The sequence below is a fragment of the Ranitomeya variabilis genome, chromosome 5, assembly GCF_051348905.1.
Source record: "Ranitomeya variabilis isolate aRanVar5 chromosome 5, aRanVar5.hap1, whole genome shotgun sequence".
NCBI lineage: Eukaryota > Metazoa > Chordata > Amphibia > Anura > Dendrobatidae > Ranitomeya > Ranitomeya variabilis.
Genome location: NC_135236.1, coordinates 622,527,566 through 622,535,592, shown reverse-complemented (window position 1 = coordinate 622,535,592; position 8,027 = coordinate 622,527,566). Strand labels below are relative to the sequence as shown.

The 8,027-nt window shown below is 41.9% G+C and overlaps 1 long non-coding RNA gene across 1 annotated transcript in view; it reads left to right on the top strand.

Moving 5' to 3' along the window:
- Nucleotides 1-2,739: 2,739 nt before the first annotated feature.
- Nucleotides 2,740-8,027, top strand: part of LOC143773891 (uncharacterized) — a 126,553-nt gene continuing 121,265 nt past the window's right edge. The window contains exons 1-2 of the long non-coding RNA XR_013215432.1: nt 2,740-3,576; nt 4,608-4,682. This is a non-coding gene — a long non-coding RNA (uncharacterized LOC143773891). The remainder of the gene's footprint in view (nt 3,577-4,607; nt 4,683-8,027) is intronic.

Genomic DNA, 8,027 nt, shown 5'->3' with positions numbered 1-8,027 from the left:
TATAGTACTTTTCATCTTTTTAGCCAGTTTTTTGACTTATGTTTCTCCTATATAAGTCATGCTATGACGCTGTTCAGTAAGGAAGGGGGACCTCAAACTGTCCCTGCCCTAGCTATCACTTTCCTGGCGGTACTCTTGAAGGTAGAGAGGCCCGAGTCTCTGACCTTACTATGCTCCTGTTAATGTCCTAAATTGTCTCCTCCCCAGGAGGCCTGGGACAGATATGCTCGTGTATAAACACATAAGACAAACAGCGATAACAAAAAGCAACTTTCATACAGAAACACTCACCAAGGGTAGAGAGGAATAAAGGGAAAGATAGGAATGTTCAAAACAAATAGGAAAAGGAGAATGGAGAAAGCATACAACCAAAAACCCAATACGACAATCTCCAGCAGCAACTATGAACTCCAATTTCAGTACACCAACTCAAGCAAGCCAGGAAGTAAACTTCCACAGGCAGGATGTGAACGTCTGGCTAAGATTTATAGAGAGAGAAAATAAGCAAGTCAGGAACAGTTGTGAAATGGAGATCCATGTCTAACCAGCATGCAAAGAGTCGCTAACCTCTTCAGCGCCAAAGGAAACAAGTCCATTTAATATGAGAAACAAAACACACAAGCTAAATAGAAGACCTGCGATTCACAATACGTAATGATCGCCTAACCCCAGATCTCCCATTAGGATGTCACACCCTCGTGTCATCACCATAGTTCTGCCTTTCCTGCCTACTTAACCTTAACTGCACTAACTACGCTACTGATAACTCAACTGCACTTAATTCTGAATCTGCCTCAACTCTGTTACAGGGCACTGATCTATTTGTCTAAGCTTTCATTACCTCCCAATATCTCATTTGAGATTTATTTGACCACTATTGCTGACTCCAGTTTATCCAACTCTGAGGACAATCATCATCATCATGAACTCCGGTTTTTAACATTTATTTAATAGTAGGTTGCTTTAATTTTGAACTGTTGAAACTCAGAGCAACCATTCCTCCAAAGTGTCCCTTATATTCTGGCTTCACTTAGACAAAGTGTCATGAAGAGCATTGGTTAACAGACTAACTTAAGGAACTAAAGTCTTGGGGCTAGCTCAGTACCTGAACCCAAACAACGCTTGTTTATGAAAAATGAAGCGTGCATTCCTGATTACTAGTTAATTCTCTGAATTATGTAAGATTTCATTTCGTTCTTCTAATAATAGAATTCTATATTTACATAGCAAATCTAAATATTCAGATAATAAATTATATTTAAATAGGTTCTTAAGGCACCAAGCATAATAGTGTTTACACTTCTAGCTAGTAGTAGTCATATGTTTATAAGTGTGAAGAAACTTCCATAATAAAAAATGCACAATAGGTAATAGAAATGTAATAATTAAAAAAAAACAAATATAAACTTTAACAAATTTTATGATGATACATAATTCTAATGTAATTAGTTGTAATGACCTTATGATTTTGTATTAAGAGAAATGCAAAGCTATCTCTTAAAAATACAAGTCTTATAAAAGCTTTATAAATAAGTCTACAATGTATGTAGAATTATTAGGCAGGTGAGTATTTTGACCATATAACCATTTTTATGCAGATTTTCCAACTCCAAGCGGTATAAACTTGATGCTTATTGGATGATGAAGATCAGGTTATGTGTATTTGTGTAATGAGGGAGTGTAAGAAAGTATTGAGAGCTGAAAGAGCAGAGAAGACACTGTAGACAATTCTTATTGAAGCATAGGCTGAGGTTTATTCAGAGTAGAGCACCAGAGCAGTTACAGAAGGCAGTCAGCTAAAACACATAGACAATGGTAAGTGCCTAAACGAGTAAAACAATGCTGGAATCTCTGACGATGGTATGGCCCCGAACAATAGTATCAAGGGCTTTTTATACATGGTTTAGAGAACATAGCATAAGCAGGAATTAAAACATAACTTTTAATGTATAACCAAATAAAGGAATATATTAAATAAACTGTCACCCCCCCAAAAAAAAAAGTGTATCAATAAAAAAGTACTACTGGCTATACCCTGTCAGGGGATTTGCCATACAAAATTTAGTACTTATAAAGGATTTTTGTGCAGACGCTGGCAGTGGTCCAGTGTCCTATCACTCAACCCAAGGTACCTGATTAAATGGAGATAATGCCTATAGAGGAAGCATTTATCAAATGCCAATACAGATAAACAGATAACCTTGGTTGCATTAGTATTAGCAGTTATCACAAAATAAAGGGAGGGGTAAGATCAATTGGAAAAGATATGTACACAAATGTAATATTGGAACAATCTCCCCAGTTGCTGAGGATAGGTAAGGCGGAGCCCCAATTCGCTTAGGTGGAGAAATCCTTCAAGCCACAACATCAGGAGACAATTCCCTGTCAGTCCCTGGGGGGCTATCAATAAATCTCAATCCCCGAGCTCCTGCCCTTACAAGGACAGTCCACATCTACCCCTAAGGTACAACATGCCCTGCACTCTCCCTATTTCCAGGTCCCAATGCGTTTCTTTGCAAGCAGGATCATCAGGGGACTAGCTTACATGGGAGATAAGGTGCTTCAGTGCTACACATAGAGTTACCACCCTCTATACTAAACTGCAGAGAGTGGGAGGAACCGTTGGTTTGCACTTAAATAGTGTGCTACAAGGCAATAATAGCCTATCACCTGTCAGACCCAAATCATGTGACAGGTCTAATGAGCCAGACAATATGTGCAGCGCTTAAAATACGCCAAAGTACTTCCTTCAAGAAGACAATCAAACACCATGCCCCACAGTATGCTCAAATTACCTGTTCGGTGCCTATTCACATGTTTAAAGATGCCAAAAACCTACGTGAATCCACGAGGCTAGTAACTTCCTGTAACAACAGGAAGTTGACGTCGCCATAGCAGCGAGACACAGGTACAGACAATATCTAAAAGAAAAAAAAAAAAAGAGGAATCCACAGCCTCTGGGAGGCTTTGCCAGTGGGCAACAGCTGCTGAAATATATCAGATAGACACCGCAGACACCTTCGCTGTGCAGCTTTACTTAGTAAAATGTGCCACCAGTTCATGGTGGGAACCCGCAATCAACGACTTCCGGTGAGGGCCAGATGTTAGTGCTGCCATGACTACAGTACGCCAATCTAGCCTAAAAAAGGGGCAAAGTAACCGCTCATTCAGACAAGCTATGCCAATGGGCAGTAGTTGCCAAGACGTAGTGGTAAGGAATGATTATTAGATCCCAATATGAATTCATACGAGACGTCACAATTAACAAATGCGGCCGAGAAAAACCAATCCCCAGTAAACACCGGATGTTGACGTTGCCACAGCAACCGGGGGCCTCCAACACTGTGCATGTTTTATTCTGAATAAATTTTCCAAGATTTGCAATATCGTTGCCTGGTGCATGTTACCTGGGAGCGCTGAATAGACTGGATGATCCCTCCTTTTTCACTTCACTTCGCTTCGCGGTCTCCTGGCTGAGAGATCCATTGTATCCAGACTGCTGCTGCATACCAGGGAAACCAGGCATCTTGTTTGGACCTTTTAGGTCGATATTCTATGATAAAAGCTACACACAAGGTGAGCATTTTTAACCTACATATTTGAGGTGAACAAAATTATTTACACTTTGATCTGCGCCCTGATCTCTTGTTTCCCTCCACTCTCCCTAGACTCTGTAGCCTTGGGGTCCTGTATACTCATGATGTACTTTGGCAAATTTGTTGGCCGAGAGACCGCTATTGATTAATCGATAGGGCATCAGCCTAATAACACACTGAGCTTTTAGAGAATGTGAAAGCAGGTTGTATTTTGTAGTATACACGTAGGAAGAAAAAAAATTTTCTACCAGCAGGAGCAAAACACTAACAATGCAGCAACATGACAAGAATCTGCATAATTAATCATACTGTATGCTAAATAGTTGCAAGTCACATTTATGTATGAGATAGCCAAAATGATTCATTTTAAAATGATGGTAGTCTCACATTCAAAGATGTAATGGGCTGGTGAGATTTGGAGCCTGAAAACAAAAGCTCAAAACATTTTTACTGTTATGCCCGTCAGTGTAAAATAGACTTTAAAAAAGACAAAAATGGAAATCAGGTTAAAAACAACAAAAAACAGACAAAAAAGTCACAAATTCTCTACTGAATTGTTCCCTGTCAGCTGATTCATGCAGTCCATGCCCATAGCGAAATACCGGTCAGTCACTTGCAGCAGTGCTGGTAAAAGTCAACCGGGTGCTGCGCTTGGTCTTCAGACTACATTTTTTCGGAAACATCAGAGAGTTCAGAGAGTAATATACCTGGCTAAAAAAGTGCAGCCAGTGTCTGATTCATGCTGGCCATTGTTTGGGCAACACAAATCTGCTGACAGTTCCCCTTTAAAGAACTTAAATGTTGCAGTACAAGTCATAAAAAATGGTAACTTTTCTATGAGGCTCTATCACATTGTCTGTAAGTCATACTTGTATAAATGCCACACTTGGATGACACTTCTGTTCATGTAGTTATCCGCAATTAACACTCCCTTAAGCTCCAAGACTGAGCAGAACTTTGCAAAGGCTTACCATGCTCCTTGAATCTCAGCAGAATACTAATTTTTCATAGGGACTATAAGAAAGAAGGCAAAGAGACTACTCGCAACATTCTCTGCCAAAATATGCAAGCAGCTTTCCTCCAAAAGTAAGATACCTTTTTCTTTACGACAATCACATAGCAAGAGCTCAGTTTCTCACTAAGATGAAGCAGATATATAACTAGCATCCTCAAGGCTATTTGAATAAGAAATAAAGTATTTGCAATATTCAGAAAGCATTGCTGGGTGCCTTGGTTATATCCAATGGTGCCTCATATTACCGTCAAATATTCAAGTGCAGTTCATTGACTATGCTCATGAGGTGAAAAGGACTGGGATATTTGATAACAGTAAAAGGGTTTATTCCCTGGTGTGAACATACTGCTACTCGAGCCAGATTAACTGCACAAGGGCCCAAAGAAGGAGTTGGGAGCCATCCAAGCTGTAACTCAATGCTAGGCATTCAGATGTTGGGCAGTAGAGTTGAGCAAAAAATTGTAGACTTTGTATAAAGTATCACTGAAAGGGAATATATCAGTGGGTTTTTGTTGTGCAGCGCCCCAGAGTCCTGGTTGTTGCAGTAATGTCGCTCTCCCACCAGGGGGAGTGATGGTACGTCTGATGGTACTAAAAGAGTTCACCTGACCAGGTATCACAGTCACACACTGCACTACACACTCCGGCCACCAGGGGGAGCAAAAGGTTTTATCTATTAGGCCACTCCTCACACTCGGGTAAAACTGGGGGTTTGATAGGAAGTGGGGGAGAAAACTGCCTGGGTGAGACCCAGAGAGGACCTGTCAGGCAGACAGGGAGAGAAGGAGGAACATCTGAGCTGCAGACAGAGGTCCCTGGAAGGGGTGGGATCCTGACAGAGACAGCAAGAGATAGAACGTTACGGAGCTGCGCCTGCACCTTATTGCGGCAGCATCCTAAGAAAGGACAAGAAGCTAAGTGTATTGTGGAGAAGTGAGAAACGAGATCACAGCACAAGGAGATAATACCAGGAGGAGTTCTGCCTTAAGATCGGCAACATCCTTCTGAGGCGCGTAGCCAGTGGCCGGAACACCGAGGGAGTAATTGGCTCTACGCATTACTTTGAAACATGGCAGGACAGTTAATTCCAAGTTGGCTGCCCAACCTTTAACCTAATGAAGACAACGGAGGCAAATTGTGAGAGAGGGGCATCACTAGGGTCCCTATAAAATAGCTCCATGCCTACCCCGTCATACGGGTTGTCCTATCCATACCATCTGGGGGATGGAGAGAGAGAAACAGAAACATACACGACAGTTGTGAGGACTGTCCCGTGGTTCTCAGCAGGGAGGTACTACAACACACAGGCGCTAGTAGGAAGGCTACTGATTTCCACCTGCAAAGGGAACTCTGGATGTGCCTTCGGATCGGCCGGACTTAGCCTGCCCTGTGAACGGTACTCTGGACTGTGGACGCTGAAGTCTTCAGTAAAAGGTAAAGAGACTGCAACCTTTGTGTCCTCGTTATTCATCGCGCCTTACAACACCCACCGTTACCACCTACTCATCAAGGGAAGCCCTGGGGACATACTTCACCTGTGGGAAGGTATATCATCTAGCTGCCATTCCATCGCCCCAGCGGACCCCTAGCAGCGTCGGTCATCCTGACCGAACACCACAGGTGGCGTCACGAACACTTGACAAACTACACCTTTAATTGGGCGCCCCTTAGCAGGGCCACGGACCGGGTTGGGCCACCGTGACATCCCCAGAACCGAGATAGAGGGACCCGGTACCGAGTACCCCACTGCCCTGCGCCTGGGGGCGATTCAGTTGCTTAGCCTGAGAGGAGCACAATGTAGCCAGGGATGTGTCACCAGGAATTACCACTGCTGGATTATAGGTCAGGAGACTAGCAGTCAGCGTAATCTGTGTTACCCTGCCACCACCACTGATTAGCAGATTACTCACACAGCTCAGTGTACACAGGAAGCTGCCAGTCTAGGGTTTGGGTAGTTTTATACACATAGCAGAAGATTAAGGCTGGAGTCACAATACCGTAGAATACGGGAGAGTGCTTTGCAAGGAAACATCGCATAGCACTCGGACTAGTGTTAGGCTATGTGCACACGTTCAGAAAAGTTTGCAGAATTTTCCTGAGCAAATCCGGACTACTTTCGCAGGATTCTGCTCTCATTTTTTGCGTGTTTTTTTTGCAGATTTATTGCGGATTTTTCCAGAGGTTCCCAATGCAATAATAGAGCGGCAAATCCGTGAAAAATCCGCAAAATTAATGAACACGCAGCATTTTTTTCTGCAATGCATTTTTTTGCAGAAAAAAACGCAGCATAGGCACAAAAATTGCGGAATGCATGTATGAATGTAAGCTTTTTAAAGTGTTTTTGCAGTGGAAAAACGCCGGAAAAACGCAAAATAAACGAGAAAAATCTGGAACGTGTGCACATAGCCTAAATCTATGGGGCAGCTCCCATCACCATTTTTTTCTCAGGCATATTTGACGTGCGTGTAAAATCACAGCATGCTGCGATTGTCACCGAGACTTGGCAGAAACTCGCCAATGCAAGCCTATGGGTGTGAGAAAAACTCGGACGCCACACGTAGCATCCATATAGTTTATGACAAATATGCACACAATTTCCTGCTGACGGGAAATTGCATGGTAACACAAAACCCATACAACATATTAAATAAGAACACAGCAGACAATATTGTGGAAGAAAATGGCCTTGACGTTTATTTAGGGTAACCAAATGGACTTTATAATAATTCTATAAATTAATAGCTAAAATAGCAATAAAATAAACTTCAAATAATCCAATCCACCCAGAGAGCTGGGTGATTTACCCATACTCCATGACTCGAAGAGGCATGGCCCCCCAAAACACCACAGCCATTTCTAAATTATGGACTGAAGATCCAAGTTTAAAATGTCAAGTCCAATATCCGAAAGATGGACCAAATCGTTCCTGTAAATGCCAGGGGTAAAACCCTCTAAGTCCAAATGCCTGAAAGAATAACCATTAAGAAAAACCATAAATCTCTCCATTCATTAATTCATCCTTCTCCGGATATTTTCTAGAAAAATTAAGTTAGGCATAGACCAAATTAATGTAGGAACAATCTCAGAAAAAACAAAAACAAGAATTGGTAAACTCTAGCTTCAGGCAGGAAAGATCCTTTCTCATAAATGCCATAAGATCTAGTGTTTTATTTTTTCCCAGATCGTTCCCTCTCAAATGAACTATAATCAGGTCAGGATAAGGAAACTGAATAGCTAATTTTCTGAGTTCTGTAACCAAATTCATCCACTTCATTCCCCTGATACTGTGCCAAAAACTTGTAGTGAAGAAGAATTAAAGGACAGGTTCTCGGTATAAGACCTCTGGCTCGCTCTCTTCTGAGACCATAATATATAAGAATGTCTAACAATCCATACTATCAGGGGACCTGAATAGT